This window comes from Chiloscyllium plagiosum, unplaced genomic scaffold, assembly GCF_037043375.1.
Source record: "Chiloscyllium plagiosum isolate Xiang-an unplaced genomic scaffold, Cpla_swu_hap1 HiC_scaffold_40, whole genome shotgun sequence".
Taxonomy (NCBI): Eukaryota; Metazoa; Chordata; class Chondrichthyes; order Orectolobiformes; family Hemiscylliidae; genus Chiloscyllium; species Chiloscyllium plagiosum.
Genome location: NW_028270178.1, coordinates 17,442,140 through 17,459,136, shown reverse-complemented (window position 1 = coordinate 17,459,136; position 16,997 = coordinate 17,442,140).

Below are 16,997 nucleotides of genomic sequence, written 5' to 3'. Positions count from 1 at the left end.
AGATTGATAAAGATGTTTCCAGGGTTGGAGGATTTGAGCAAGAGGGAGAGCCTGAGTAGGCTGGAGCGATTTTCCCCGGAGTGTCGGAGCTACTGAAGTGACTTTATAGACGTATATAAAATCATGAGAGACATGGACAGGGTAAATAGACCATGATTGTGAGTTTGCACCTTTCAATGTCTTCTCCTTTGTTCATGTACTGAGACAAAATTTTATATTTATTCCACTTACAGGTTAAACAATTATTAGATTTTAATCAGAAGTAGACTTACAAAGTTCTATGAGCGAACTTAAGAAATAATGAGAAATCTCATATTGTTATTTGACTGAGCAATATGTGGACAGGAACAGGAATTAGTACAGTGAAAAGTAATTGGAGTTCTCTGAATGTATAAGGCTCAAATTATTCTGATCATTCAAACGAGTAAAAAACAGATAATTACAAGAAGTGTTGGATGGGAAATTGTTCATTCTTGTGTGGGTGTGTCGTGAAAAGATAATTTTTTATATTATAGTGCTGCACTAAGAAACAAAGAATTAAATTAAAATGTGAACCTCGCTACATTTGTCAGCAAGATTAAATTAATTATTGTGCAATTGTTGCAATGACAATGACTTGATCATTAATGTTACCTTCCAAACTAATAAATTGTATTCCATATTTTGAAAATTTCCTTAGACGTTGACTAGATTTTATCCAGTAAAGAATAAAATATAATAGCGAGCTTGATGGATTGAAGACAAAATGAGCCGTGCAGTGATTATTGAACAGAATTGGGTTTTGATCAAAAATGCAGGGAATGCAAGATTTATAAATTGCCTTCCATTGCTGTCCTTGTAGAGACATGTATTTTTATTTTATATCATTTTTATCATAATTAATGTTTAGAAATTTGTGACTGTGAAGCAAACAAATGCCATTTCGATTTATTCATCAGCCAGTGCATTACCAACATTTGAAACTGAGTAAGGATATTTGTCTAAATACTATTATGTCCTTTGAGTGAAATGAGTTTCTAATTATTGTTCAATTTGTGAACTATCAGGAAATTATGTTTCCTTCTCCACTCACCTTTTCACATTGACCGTAAGATTGAAATGCATTGAAAATATCGGGTGTGGTCATTTGAACATTGACTTCTCAAGTGTCTCTCTTATGTCACATCGCATCATGGTTCAAGTGTGTTTCTCTAAATACTTCTCATCAATTTAAAAATATTGTTGATTTTTAATAAAATTTTAATTGTCGATGATCAATCTGCTTCGAAATCATGTAAATATCTGAATCAATGCTCACGCTAAATACTGCAGATAAAGTCACACTAAGGTCTTCGTGATCATTTAGTTACTGTTCAGCAGAATAATCTGAGTAAGTATCTTATTGTTCCTGAGGGCAATCAGCACATTAAGCAGTTGGTTATAATACCATCCAATAAATGCAATTGGTACCTTCCATTTCAGTTCCGTAATTACACGTGATACCTGATGCTCCAACCAATAATTATACTTTGTGACAAATGTTCAAGTTTCACAACAAACTGCTTATAGCAGAGAGAACAGAATTGCATGCAATATTCCAATAGCAGCCCAACCAATGCCTTTTACAGCTGCAACACCGCCTCCCAACTCCTGTACTCAATGCACTGACCAATTAAGAAGTACATGAGGCCTGAAGATGCTGGATATCAGAGTCAAAAGGTGTGGAGCTGGAAAAACACAGCCAGCAGGCAGAATTCGAGGAACAGGAGAGTCGACGTTTCAAGCAGAAGCTGTTCATCAGGAGATTTCTGGCACTGCCCCATAAGGAAAGCATTCCAATCACCTTCTTCACTATACTATCTACCTGTGACTCCACTTACAAGGAAGTATGATACTACACTCCGAGGTCTCTTTGTTCAGCAACACTCCCCAGGACCTGACCTATAAGTGTATAAGGCCTGCCCTGATGTGTCTTTCCAAAATGCAGCACCCCACAGTTTTCTAAACTAACCTCCATCTGTCACTCCTCGGCCTATTGGCCCATCTGATCAGAATCCCGCTGTACTCTGAGGTAACCATCCTCGCTGTCAATTATACCTCCAGGTCTGGTGTCATCTGCAAACATACTAACCATGTCTCCTCTTTCTTTGTTGTTTCATTTAAAAAATCGCAATAAATGCTGAATTCAGTGAAATCATACACGGCTGGGAAAAAGGGAGGTTGTTTTCAGCTGAATACTCACATTGAATGAGTAACTGTTTTTCCAATTCATGTGTGCTGCTGAATATTTTCAATTTTCAAATCATCATGTGACAAACTGATTTGAACAGATGAGATTATTTCATTTATTTTTATTTTTCAGTGTGCAGTCAACACATGATTATGTCAATTTGTCCTTCCATGGATTATCACGAGATTCCTGTTTAATTACAGTTTTCTACATTAAGCTCCATCTGCCACTCCTCGGCCCATTGGCCCATCTGATCAAGATCCCGTTGTACCCTGAGGTCACCTTCCTCACGGTCCACTGCACCTCCAATTTTGGTGTAACCTGCCAAGATACTGACCATATCTCCTATTTCGCTCTTGTTTCATTAAACAATGACGATAAATTTTGAATTCCTGGAAATCCCACACACTTGGAAAGAAAGGATGTTGTCTCTCGCTGCCTAGACACAGTGAATGGCTAATTGTTTTCCCCCAATTCATGTGGGCTTCAAAATCACTTTAATTTTCATTTTATCATCTGACAAACTGATTTGAACATCTGAATTTATTTCATTTATTTTAGTTTTTGAATGTACAATAATCACATGATTATGTCAATTTGTCTTTCCATGAATTATCATGAGATTCTGTTTTAATTAAGACCATTCGGGCTTCATTCCATCATTATTGAATATTATTATTTCATTTTCAACTCATTACACACAGGAACTATCTAATTAATTCCCAGTCCAATTATCACAATGAGCATCTGATTAGTTTCCATTTGAGTAACCCCAGTAAGCATGTGATTATAGCCCTGACCTTCCTGGGTGGAGCCATTATGAAGGGTTTCTGTGTTGCTCTGATAATGTCTCTACTGCTAGACCAGGAGGGATGGGTTCAATTCCCACCTTCCACAGAGATGTGTCAGAGCAACTCTGAACTTTGATTCTGAAATATCTAAGCACAGATTGAAATTATGTTTCCTTCTCCACTCACCTTTTCATATTGACCGTAAGATTGAAATGCTTTGAAAATATCGGGTGTGGTCATTTGAAAATTGACTTCTCGTGTGTCTCACTTATGTCACATCGCATCATGGTTCAAGTGTGTTTCTCTAAACACTTCTCATCAATTTAAAAATATTGTTGATTTTAAATAAAATTTTAATTATCGATGATCAATCTGCTTCTAAATCATGTAAAATATCTGAATCAATGCTCATGCTAAATACTGCAGATAAAGTCACACTAAGGTCTTCGTGATCATTTAGTTACTGTTCAGCAGAATAATCTGAGTAAGTATCTTATTGTTCCTGAGGGCAATAACCACATTAAGCAGTTGGTTATAATACCATCCAATAAATGCAATTGGTACCTTCCATTTCAGTTCAGTCATTACACGTGATACCTGATGCTCCAACCAATAACTATACTTTATTACAAATGTTCCAACACACTAACAGCCACATGGATCGGGATGTTCGGGGAAATATTTAAAAGGGAAGTAAGCGGCAACTTTTTCACACAGAGGGTGGTGTCTGTATGGGATGGGCTGCCAGAGGAAGTGGTGGAGGCTGGTACAATTGTAGCATTTAAAAGGTATCTAGATGGCTTTTAGCTTATTTTTATTTTATTTTATTTACTTTTATTTATCAATATACAGTAATCATGTGATTTTGTCAATTTGTCCTTGAATTATCATGAGAGTCCCATTGCATTAAGACCATTCTTGTTCCACTCCATCATTATTGTAAATTACTAATGCATTTTCAACCCATTACACACATTAACTTATTCCCAGTCCAATAATCATTTAAAACATCTGATTAGTTTTCATTTGCGTGACCATAGTAATCCTGTGATTATCGTCCTGCCCTCTGTGGGCGGGAACATTATGAAGGCATCTTGTGGAGCTCTGGTAGTGTCTCTACTACTAGAGCAGGAGGGATGGGGTTGAAATCCCAACTTCATCAGACGTGTGTGAGAGCAGGTCGGCATGTTGAGTCGAATATATCTTGGCACAGACTGAATTGCTTTTCAATCCAACGTTAGATGTTCTCCGATCAGATGTTTATTCCAATAATCACACCATCTGTTTTTTTTTATTTTTTTGGAACATGAAGAAAAGTATGGAACTAATTCTAGTGGTTCTAAGCTCCTGGAAAATATTTGAGAATGCTGCAGTGTTAGAGATGAAAAAATCTAAGTAATGATATTAAGATGAAAAGAAAATTAATTTCATCTTCAGTAAAGGTAGTTAATACCATTTACTATTATTCCACAGTAAGCTGATTATCTACATTTGTAACTAAATATTGTAATTGATCTAAATATTGTTAGATGCTTTGGTCAAATTAAATTTCTGCTTCTTTTTACATTCATGAATTTTCGGAAATTTCTTTATAATTTTGCATTCACCTATTCATATTGTTTGTAAGATTGAAATGCTTTGACAATATCAGAGATTGATCATTTCAATATATCACGTATTGCCTGATGGTTTAACTGTGTTGCACCAAGGAATTCCAGTCAATCTCAAAAATTATTTGACGTTATATAATATCTTTAACACTCAAATATCAATCAGTTCCTAAATCATGTAAAATATCTCAATGTTATTAATGATTTAATAAACCAAGAAAAACAGCTAAAAATGAGTGAAATCAAAGTACACACAAACACTGCCCATAAAACCACACAACAGTTTTCATGGCCATCTCATTACTGCTGTGTGGAATACTCTTTGTCAGTATCTTATTGTTCTTGGGATGAATACCCGCAGCAAACATCTGGTTATCACCTCATCCAATAAATGCTATCATTATCGTCATACATATCTATATTGCTCAGTCCCATAATCACACGTTTTTACTTATGGCTGAGTGTGCTAACAGCCACATATATCACGCTGTTTATTTTCCTCAATATTTGCAAGTTTTCTCTGAATTGTCCAGTGCAATCATCACTACAAAGGTATAATTGTACCTCAGTACATTTTAAACTCATCTCAGTTAAATTTATTTAACTGTTTATTTGGAGCAAATATTGAACCACTTTCCTGTGTAAATGCTATTGGCTGTATCTAGGATAACCGTTGACTACAAATGTAGCGAGGTTCATATTTTATTTTAATAAACGTTTTCTTAGTACATCACTAAAATATTAAAAATTCATGTTTTCACATCAGCATGTACACAAAAGAATTAACAATTTCTCATCCAACACTCATTTAAATATCTGGCTTTTATCATTTGAATGATCACAATAATTTGAGCCTTGTACATTCAGAGAACTCCAATTACTTTTCACTGCAATAATTCCTGTCTACTTCCACAAATAGCAATATGAGATTTCTCATTATTGTTAAATTCACTCATAGAACTTTGCAAGTCTACTTGTAAGTAAAAGCTAATAATTGTTTAACCTGTAAGTGGAATAAATATGGAATTTTGTCTCAGTCCATGAACAAAGGACAAGACATTGCAACGTGCAAACTCACAGTCATGGTCTATTCACCCTGTCCAAGTCTCTCATGATTTTATACACGTCTACAAAGTCACTTCAGGAGCTCTGACACTCCAGGGAAAATAGCCCCAGCCTACTCAGCCTCTCCCTCTTCCTCAAACCCTCCAACCCGTTCAACATACTTATCGATTTGATCTGAATTCTTTCAAGTTTCACAACGAACTGCTTATAGCAGAGAGAACAGCATTGCATGCAATATTCCATTAGCAGCCAAACCAATGCCTTGGACAGCAGTTACACGGCCTCCTAACTCCTGTACTCAATGCACTAATCAATAAAGAAGAAAGTGTGCACTGAAGATGCTGGATATCAGAGTGAAAAGGTGTGGAGCTGAAAAGGCTCAGCCAGCAGGCAGAATCCGAGGAGCAGGAGAGTACATGTTTCAACCATAAGCTCTTCATCAGGAGACTTTTGGCACTGACCAATAAAGGAAAGCATTCCAAACACCTTCTTCACTATCCTATCTACCTGCGACTCCATGAACCATGAACCTACACTCCAAGGTCTCCTTGTTCAGCACCACTCCCCAGGACCTGACCAATAAGTATATAAGGCCTGCCCTGATGTGTCTTTCCAAAATGCAGCACCACACAGTTTTCTAAATTAACCTCCATCTGTCACTCCTCGGCCTATTGGCCCATCTGATCAGAATCCCGCTGTACTCTGAGGTCACCATCCTCGCTGTCAATTATACCTCCAGGTCTGGTGTCATCTGCAAACATACTAACCATGTCTCCTCTTTCTTTGTTGTTTCATTAAAAAATCACAATCAATGTTGAATTCATTGAAATCAGACACGGCTGGGAAAAAGGGAGGTTGTCTTCAGCTGAATCGTCACATTGAATGAGTACTTTTTTTCCAATTCATGTGTGCTGCAAAACCATTTCAATTTTCAAATCATCATACGCCAAACTGATTTGAACATATGGAATTATTTAATTTAATTTTATTTTTCAATGTGCACCATCACATGAAAATGTCAATTTGTCCTTCCATGCATTAACATGAGATTCCTGTTTAATTACAGATTTCTAAATTAACCTCCATCTGCCACTCCTCGGCCCATTGGCCCATCTGATCAAGATCCCGTTGAACTCTGAGGTAACCTTCCTCACGGTCCACTGCACCTCCAATTTTGGTGTAACCTGCCAAGATACTGACCATATCTCCTATTTCGCTCTTGTTTCATTGAACAATCACGATCAGTTTTGAATTCCTGGAAATCCCAGACACTTGGAAAGAAAGGACGTTGCCTCTCGCTGCAGAGACACATTGAATGACAAATTATTTTTCCCCAATTCATGTGGGCTGCAAAATCATTTTAATTTTCATTTTATCATCTGACAAATTGATTTGAACATCTGGAATTGTTTCATTTACTTCTGTTTTTCAATGTACAATAATCATATGATTATGTTAATTTGTCTTTCGGCGAATTATCATGAGATTCTGTTTTAATTAAGATCATTCTTGCTTCATTCCATCATTGTTGTATATTATTATTTCATTTTTAACAAATTACAAACAGGAACTATCTAATTAATTCCCAGTCCAATTATCACAATGAACATCGGATGAGTTTCCATTTGAGTAACCCCAGTGAGCATGTGATTATAGCCCTGACCTTCCTGGGTGGAGCCATTATGAAGGGTTCCTGTGCTGCTCTGATAATGTCTCTACTGCTAGACCAGGAGAGATGGGTTCAATTCCCACCTTCCACAGAGGTGTGTCAGAGCAACTCTGAACTTTGATTCGGAAATATCTAAGCACAGACTAAATTGCTTTTAAATCCAACATTAAGTGTTCCTCTATCTGTTGATTATTCCAATAATAACAATATCGGGAATCTATTCTCATTGGGTCACCAAGAAAAATATCTATCTAATTCTACTGGTTATCAAATCCTGGAAAATATTTGAAAATGTTGCTGTCTTAGAGATACAAAAGTCTAAGTAATGATATTAAGATGAAAAGAAAATCAATTTCTTCTTCAGGAAAAGAAATTAATACCATTTACTATTATTCCCCTGTCAGCTGATTACCTAGATTTGCAACTAAATATTGTAATTCATCTAAATCTTATTATATCCTTTGGTCAGATTAAATTTCTGATTATTGTTGCATTCATGAATTTTCAGAAAATTCTTTATATTTTTCCATTCACCAATTCATATTGTTTGTAAGATTGAAATGCTTTGACAATATCGGAGTTTGTTCATTTGCATATCACAGGTATTGCCTGATGATTTAACTGTGTTGCAACAAGGAATTCCAGTCAATTTCAAAAATTAGTTGATTTTAAATAAGATCTTGAACAGCCAAATATCAATCAGTTCCTAAATCATTTAAATATCTCAATGTTATTAATGATTTCTTAAACCAAGGAAAACAGCCAAAAAATGATTGAAATTAAAGTACACACAAACACTGTCCATAAAACCACGCAACAGTTTTCATGGCCATCTCATTACTGCTGTGTGGGATACTCTTTGTCAGTATCTTATTGTTCTTGGGATGAATACCCGCAGTAAACATCTGGTTATCACCCCATCCAATAAATGCTATTGTTATCGTCATACATATCTATATTGCTCAGTCCCATAATCACACGTTTTTACTTAGGGCTGAGTGTGCTAACAGCCACATCTATCACACTGCTGATTTTCCTCAATGTTTGCAAGGTTTCTCTGAATTTTCCAGTACAATCATCACTACAAAGGTATAATTGTACCTCAGTACATTTTAAACTCATCTCAGTTAAATTTTTTTAGCTGTTTATTTGGAGCAAATATTGAACCACTTTCCTGTGTAAATGCTATTGGCTGTATCAAGGGTAACCGTTGACTACAAATGTAGCGAGGTTCACATTTTATTTTCATCAATGTTTTCTTAGTGCATCACTAAAATATTAAAAATTCATGTTTTCACATCAGCATGTCCACAAAAGAATTAACAATTTCTCATCCAACACTCATTGTAAATATCTGGCTTTTATCATTTGAATGGTCACAATAATTTGAGCCTTATACATTCAGAGAACTCCAATTACTTTTCACTGCAATAATTCCTGTCTACTTCCACAAATAGCAATATGAGATTTCTCATTATTGTTAAATTCACTCATAGAACTTTGCAAGTCTACTTGTAAGTTAAAGCTAATAATTGTTTAACCTGTAAGTGGAATAAATATGGAATTTTGTCTCAGTACATGAACAAAGGAGAAGACATTGAAATGTGCAAACTCACAATCATGGTCTATTCACCCTGTCCAAGTCTCTCATGATTTTATACACGTCTACAAAGTCACTTCAGGAGCTCTGACAATCCAGGGAAAATAGCCCCAGCCTACTCAGCCTCTCCCTCTTCCTCAAACCCTCCAACCCGTTCAACATACTTATCGATTTGATCTGAATTCTTTCAAGTTTCACAACGAACTGCTCATAGCAGAGAGAACAGCATTGCATGCAATATTCCATTAACAGCGAAACCAATGCCTTGTACAGCAGTTACACGGCCTCCTAACTCCTGTACTCAATGCACTAATCAATAAAGAAGAAAGTGTGCACTGAAGATGCTGGATATCAGAGTGAAAAGGTGTGGAGCTGAAAAGGCTCAGCCAACAGGCAGAATCCGAGGAGCAGGAGAGTACATGTTTCAACCATAAGCTCTTCATCAGGAGACTTTTGGAACTGCCCAATAAAGGAAAGCATTCCAATCATCATACGCCAAACTGATTTGAACATATGGAATTATTTAATTTTATTTTATTCTTCAATGTGCAATCATCACATGAAATTGTCAATTTGTCCTTCCATGAATTATCATGAGATTCCTGTTTAATTACAGTTTTCTAAATTAACCTCCATCTGCCACTCCTCGGCCCATTGGCCCATCTGATCAAGATCCCGTTGAACTCTGAGGTAACCTTCCTCACGGTCCACTGCACCTCCAATTTTGGTGTAACCTGCCAACATACTGACCATATCTCCTATTTTGCTCTTGTTTCATTGAACAATCACGATCAGTTTTGAATTCCTGGAAATCCCAGAGACTTGGAAGGAAAGGATGTTGCCTCTCGCTGCAGAGACACATTGAATGACAAATTATTTTTCCCTAAATCATGTGGTCTGAAAAATCATTTAAATTTTCATTTTATCATCTGACAAACTGATTTGAACATCTGGAATTGTTTCATTTACTTTTGCTTTTCAATGTACAATAATCACATGATTATGTCAATTTGTCTTTCCATGAATTATCATGAGATTCCTATTTAATGAAGACCATTCTTGCTTCATTCCATCATTGTTGTATATTATCATTTCATTTTTAACCCATTACACACAGGAACTATCTAGTTAATTCCCAGTCCAATTATCACAATGAACATCAGATTAGTTTCCATTTGAGCAACCCCAGTAAGCATGTGATTACAGTCCTGACCTTCCTGGGTGGAGCCATTATGAAGGGTTCCTGTGCTGCTCTGATAATGTCTCTACTGCTAGACCAGGAGGGATGGGTTCAATTCCCACCTTCCACAGAGGTATGTCAGAGCAACTCTGAACTTTGATTCGGAAATATCTGAGCACAGACTGAATTGCTTTTAAATCCAACATCAAGTGTTCCTCTATCTGTTGATTATTCCAATAATAACAATATCGGGAATCTATTCTCATTGGGTCACCAAGAAAAATATCTATCTAATTCAGCTGGTTATCAATTCCTGGAAAATATTTGAAAATGTTGCTGTCTTAGAGATACAAAATACTAAGTAATGATATTAAGATGAAAAGAAAATCAATTCCTTCTTCAGTAAAAGAAATTAATACCATTTACTATTATTCCTCAGTAAGCTGATTACCTACATTTGTCACTAAATATTGTAATTCATCTCAATATCATTATATCCTTCGGTCAGATTAAATTTCTGATTATTGTTGAATTCATGAATTTTCAGAAAATTCTTTATATTTTTCCATTCACCTATTCATATTGTTTGTAAGATTGAAATGCTTTGACAATATCGGAGTTTGTTCATTTGCATAACACAGGTATTGCCTGATGGTTTAACTGTGTTTAAGCAAGGTATTCCAGTCAATTTCAAAAATTAGTTGATTTTAAATAATATCTTGAACAGCCAAATATCAATCAGTTCCTAAATCATGTAAAATATCTCAATGTTATTAATGATTTCTTAAACCAAGGAAAACAGCCAAAAAATGATTGAAATTAAAGTACACACAAACACTGCCCATAAAACCACACAACAGTTTTCATGGCCATCTCATTACTGCTGTGTGGGATACTCTTTGTCAGTATCTTATTGTTCTTGGGATGAATAACCGCAGCAAACATCTGGTTATCACCCCACCCAATAAATGCTATCGTTATCGTCATACATATCTATATTGCTCAGTCCCATAATCACACGTTTTTACTTAGGGCTGAGTGTGCTAACAGCTACATCTATCACACTGCTGATTTTCCTCAATATTTGCAAGGTTTCTCTGAATTTTCCAGTACAATCATCACTACAAAGGTATAATTGTACCTCAGTACATTTTAAACTCATCACAGTTAAATTTATTTAGCTGTTTATTTGGAGCAAATATTGATTTCTCATTATTGTTAAATTCACTCATAGAACGTTGCAAGTCTACTTGTAAGTTAAAGCTAATAATTGTTTAACCTGTAAGTGGAATAAATATGGAATTTTGTCTCAGTACATGAACAAAGGAGAAGACATTGAAATGTGCAAACTCACAATCATGGTCTATTCACCTGTCCAAGTCTCTCATGAGTTTATACACGTCTACAAAGTCACTTCATGAGCTCTGACACTCCAGGGAAAATAGCCCCAGCCTACTCAGCCTCTCCCTCTTCCTCAAACCCTCCAACCCGTTCAACATACTTATCGATTTGATCTGAATTCTTTCAAGTTTCACAACGAACTGCTCATAGCAGAGAGAACAGAATTGCATGCAGTATTCCATTAACAACCAAACCAAACCAACAGCAGCCACAAGGCCTCCTAACTCCTGTACTCAATGCACTGACCAATAAAGAAGAAAGTGTGCACTGAAGATGCTGGATATCAGAGTTAAAAGGTGTGGAGCTGGAATGGCTCAGCCAGCAGGCAGAATCCGAGGAGCAGGAGAGTACATGTTTCAACCATAAGCTCTTCATCAGGAGATTTTTGGCACTGACCAATAAAGGACAGCATTCCAAACACCTTCTTCACTATCCTATCTACCTGTGACTCCATGAACCATGAACCTACACTCCAAGGTCTCCTTGTTCAGCACCACTCCCCAGGACCTGACCAATAAGTATATAAGGCCTGCCCTGATGTGTCTTTCCAAAATGCAGCACCGCACAGTTTTCTAAATTAACCTCCATCTGTCACTCCTCGGCCTATTGGCCCATCTGAATAGAATCCCTCTGTACTCTGAGGTAACCTTCCTCGCTGTCAATTATACCTCCAGGTCTGGTGTCATCTGCAAACATACTAACCATGTCTCCTCTTTCTTTGTTGTTTCATTAAAAAATCGCAATTAATGTTGAATTCATTGAAATCACACACGGCTGGGAAAAAGGGAGGTTGTCTTCAGCTAAATAGTCACATTGAATGAGTAATTGTTTTCCAATTCATGTGTGCTGCAAAACCATTTCAATTTTCAAATCATCATATGCCAAACTGATTTGAACATATGGAATAATTTAATTTAATTTTATTTTTCAATGTGCAATCATCACATGAAAATGTCAATTTGTCCTTCCATGAACTATCATGAGATTCCTGTTTAATTACAGTTTTCTACATTAACCTCCATCTGCCACTCCTCGGCTCATTGGCCCATCTGATCAAGATCCCGTTGTACTCTGAGGTCACCTTCCTCACGGTCCACTGCACCTCCAATTTTGGTGTAACCTGCCAAGATACTGACCATATCTCCTATTTTGCTCTTGTTTCATTGAACAATCACGATCAGTTTTGAATTCCTGGAAATCCCAGAGACTTGGAAAGAAAGGATGTTGCCTCTCGCTGCAGAGACACATTGAATGACAAATTATTTTTCCCCAAATCATGTGGGCTGAAAAATCATTTTAATTTTCATTTTATCATCTGACAAACTGATTTGAACATCTGGAATTGTTTCATTTACTTTTGCTTTTCAATGTACAATAATCACATGATTATGTCAATTTGTCTTTCCATGAATTATCATGAGATTCTGTTTTAATTAAGACCATTCTTGCTTCATTCCATCATTGTTGTATATTATCATTTCATTTTTAACCCATTACAAACAGGAACTATCTAATTAATTCCCAGTCCAATTATCACAATGAACATCGGATTAGTTTCCATTTGAGCAACCCCAGTAAGCATGTGATTACAGTCCTGACCTTCCTGGGTGGAGCCATTATGAAGGGTTCCTGTTTTGCTCTGATAATGTCTCTACTGCTAGACCAGGAGGGATGGGTTCAATTCCCACTTTCCACAGAGGTATGTCAGAGCAACTCTGAACTTTGATTCGGACATATCTGAGCACAGACTGAATTGCTTTTAAATCCAACATTAAACGTTCCTCTATCTGTTGATTATTCCAATAATAACAATATCGGGAATCTTTTCTCATTGGGTCACCAAGAAAAATATCTATCTAATTCTGCTGGTTATCAATTCCTGGAAACTATTTGAAAATGTTGCTGTCTTAGAGATACAAAAGACTAAGTAATGATATTAAGATGAAAAGAAAATCAATTTCTTCTTCAGGAAAAGAAATTAATACCATTTACTATTATTCCCCTGTCAGCTGATTACCTAGATTTGTAACTAAATATTGTAATTCATCTAAATATTATTATATCCTTTGGTCAGATTAAATTTCGGATTATTGTGGAATTCATGAATTTTCAGAAAATTCTTTATATTTTTCCATTCACCTATTCATATTGTTTGTAAGATTGAAATGCTTTGACAATATCGGAGTTTGTTCATTTGCATATCACAGGTATTGCCTGATGGTTTAACTGTGTTGCAACAAGGAATTCCAGTCAATTTCAAAAATTAGTTGATTTTAAATAAGATCTTGAACAGCCAAATATCAATCAGTTCCTAAATCATGTGAAATATCTCAATGTTATTAAGGATTTCTTAAACCAAGGAAAACAGCCAAAAAAAAATGATTGAAATTAAAGTACACACAAACACTGCCCATAAAACCACACAGCAGTTTTCATGGCCATCTCATTACTGCTGTGTGGGATACTCTTTGTCAGTATCTTATTGTTCTTGGGATGAATAACCACAGCAAACATCTGGATATCACCCCATCCAATAAATGCTATCGTTATCGTCATACATATCTATATTGCTCAGTCCCAGAATCACACGTTTTTACTTAGGGCTGAGTGTGCTAACAGCCACATCTCTCACACTGTTGATTTTCCTCAATGTTTGCAAGTTTTCTCTGAATTTTCCAGTCCAATCATCACTACAAAGGTATAATTGTACCTCAGTACGTTTTAAACTCATCTCAGTTAGATTTATTTATCTGTTTATTTTGAGCAAATATTGAACTACCTTCCTGTGTAAATGCTATTGGCTGTATCTAGGATAACCGTTGACTACAAATGTAGCGAGGTTCACATTTTACTTTAATCAATGTTTTCTTCGTAGATCACTAAAATATTAAAAATTCATGTTTTCACATCAGCATGTCCACAAAAGAATTAACAATTTCTCATCCAACACTCATTGTAAATATCTGGCTTTTATCATTTGAATGATCACAATAATTTGAGCCTTATACATTCAGAGAACTCCAATTACTTTTCACTGCAATAATTCCTGTCTACTTCCACAAATAGCAATATGAGATTTCTCATTATTGTTAAATTCACTCATAGAACTTTGCAAGTCTACTTGTAAGTAAAAGCTAATAATTGTGCAACCTGTAAGTGGAATAAATATGGAATTTTGTCTCAGTACATGAACAAAGGAGAAGACATTGAAATGTGCAAACTCACAATCATGGTCCATTCACCCTGTCCATGTCTCTCATGATTTTATACACGTCTACAAAGTCACTTCAGGAGCTCTGACAATCCAGGGAAAATAGCCCCAGCCTACTCAGCCTCTCCCTCTTCCTCAAACCCTCCAACCTGTTCAACACACTTATCGATTTGATCTGAATTCTTTCAAGTTTCACAACGAACTGCTTATAGCAGAGAGAGCAGCATTGCATGCAATATTCCAAACCAATGCCTTGTCCAGCTTCCACACGGCCTCCCAACACCTGTACTCAATGCACTGACCAATAAAGAAGAAAGTGTGCACTGAAGATGCTGGATATCAGAGTTAAAAAGTGTGGAGCTGGAAAAACAAAGCCAGCAGGCAGAATCCGAGGAGCAGGAGAGTACATGTTTCAACCATACGCTCTTCATCAGGAGATTTTTGGCACTGCCCAATAAAGGATAGCATCTCAAACACCTTCTTCACTATCCTATCTACCTGCGACTCCATGAACCATGAACCTACACTCCAAGGTCTCTTTGTTCAGCAACACTCCCCAGGACCTGACTAATAATTATATAAGGCCTGCCCTGATGTGTCTTTCCAAAATACAGCACCGCACAGTTTTCTAAATTAACCTCCATCTGTCACTCCTCGGCCCATTGGCCCATCTGATCAGAATCCCTCTGTACTGTGAGGTAACCATCCTCACTGTCAATTATACCTCCAGGTCTGGTGTCATCTGCAAACATACTAACCATGTCTCCTCTTTCTTTGTTGTTTCATTAAAAAATCGCAATTAATGTTGAATTCATTGAAATCACACACGGCTGGGAAAAAGGGAGGTTGTCTTCAGCTGAATAGTCACATTGAATGAGTATCTTTTTTCCAATTCATGTGTGCTGCAAAACTATTTCAATTTTCAAATCATCATACGCCAAACTGATTGGGACATACGGACTTATTTAATTTTATTTTATTTTTCAATGTGCACAATCACATGAAAATGTCAATTTGTCCTTCCATGGATTATCATGAGATTCCTGTTTAATGACAGTTTTCTACATTAACCTCCATGTCCCACTCCTCGGCCCATTGGCCCACCTGATCAAGATCCCGTTGTACTCTGAGGTCACCTTCCTCACGGTCCACTACACCTTCAATTTTGGTGTAACCTGCCAACATACTGACCATATCTCCTATTTTGCTCTTGTTTCATTAAAACATCACGATCAGTTTTGAATTCCTGGAAATCCCACACACTTGGAAAGAAAGGATGTTGTCTCTCGCTGCGTAGACACATTGAATGACAAATTAGTTTCCCCCAATTCATGAGGGCTGAAAAATCATTTTAATTTTCTTTTTATCATCTGACAAACTGATTTGAACATCTGGAATTATTTCATTTACTTTTGTTTTTCAATGTACAATAATCACATGATTATGTCAATTCGTCTTTCCGCGAATTATCATGAGATTCCGTTTTAATTCAGACCATTTTTGCTTCATTCCATCATTATTGAAAATTACTATTTCATTTTCAACCCATTACACACAGGAACTATCTAATTAATTCCCAGTCCAATTATCACAATGAACATCGGATTAGTTTCCATTTGAGTAACCCCAGTTAGCATGTGATTATAGCCCTGACCTTCCTGGGTGGAGCCATTATGAAGGGTTCCTGTGTTGCTCTGATAATGTCTCTACTGCTGGACCAGGAGAGATGGGTTCAATTCCCACCTTCCACAGAGGTGTGTCAGAGCAACTCTGAACTTTGATTCAGAAATATCTAAGCACAGATTGAAATTATGTTTCCTTCTCCACTCACCTTTTAATATTGACCGTAAGATTGAAATGCTTTGAAAATATCGGGTGTGGTCATTTGAAAATTGACTTCTCGTGTGTCTCACTTATGTCACATCGCCTCATGGTTCAAGTGTGTTTCTCGAAATACTTCTCATCAATTTAAAAATATTGTTGATTTTAATTAAAATTTTAATTGTCGATGATCAATCTGCTTCCAAATCATGTAAAATATCTGAATCAATGCTCACGCTAAATACTGCAGATAAATTCACACTAAGGTCTTCGTGACCATTTAGTTACTGTTCAGCAGAATAATCTGAGTAAGTATCTTATTGTTCCTGAGGGCAATAACCACATTAAGCAGTTGGTTATAATACCATCCAATAAATGCAATTGGTACCTACCATTTCAGTTCAGTAATTACACGTGATACCTGATGCTCCGACCAATAA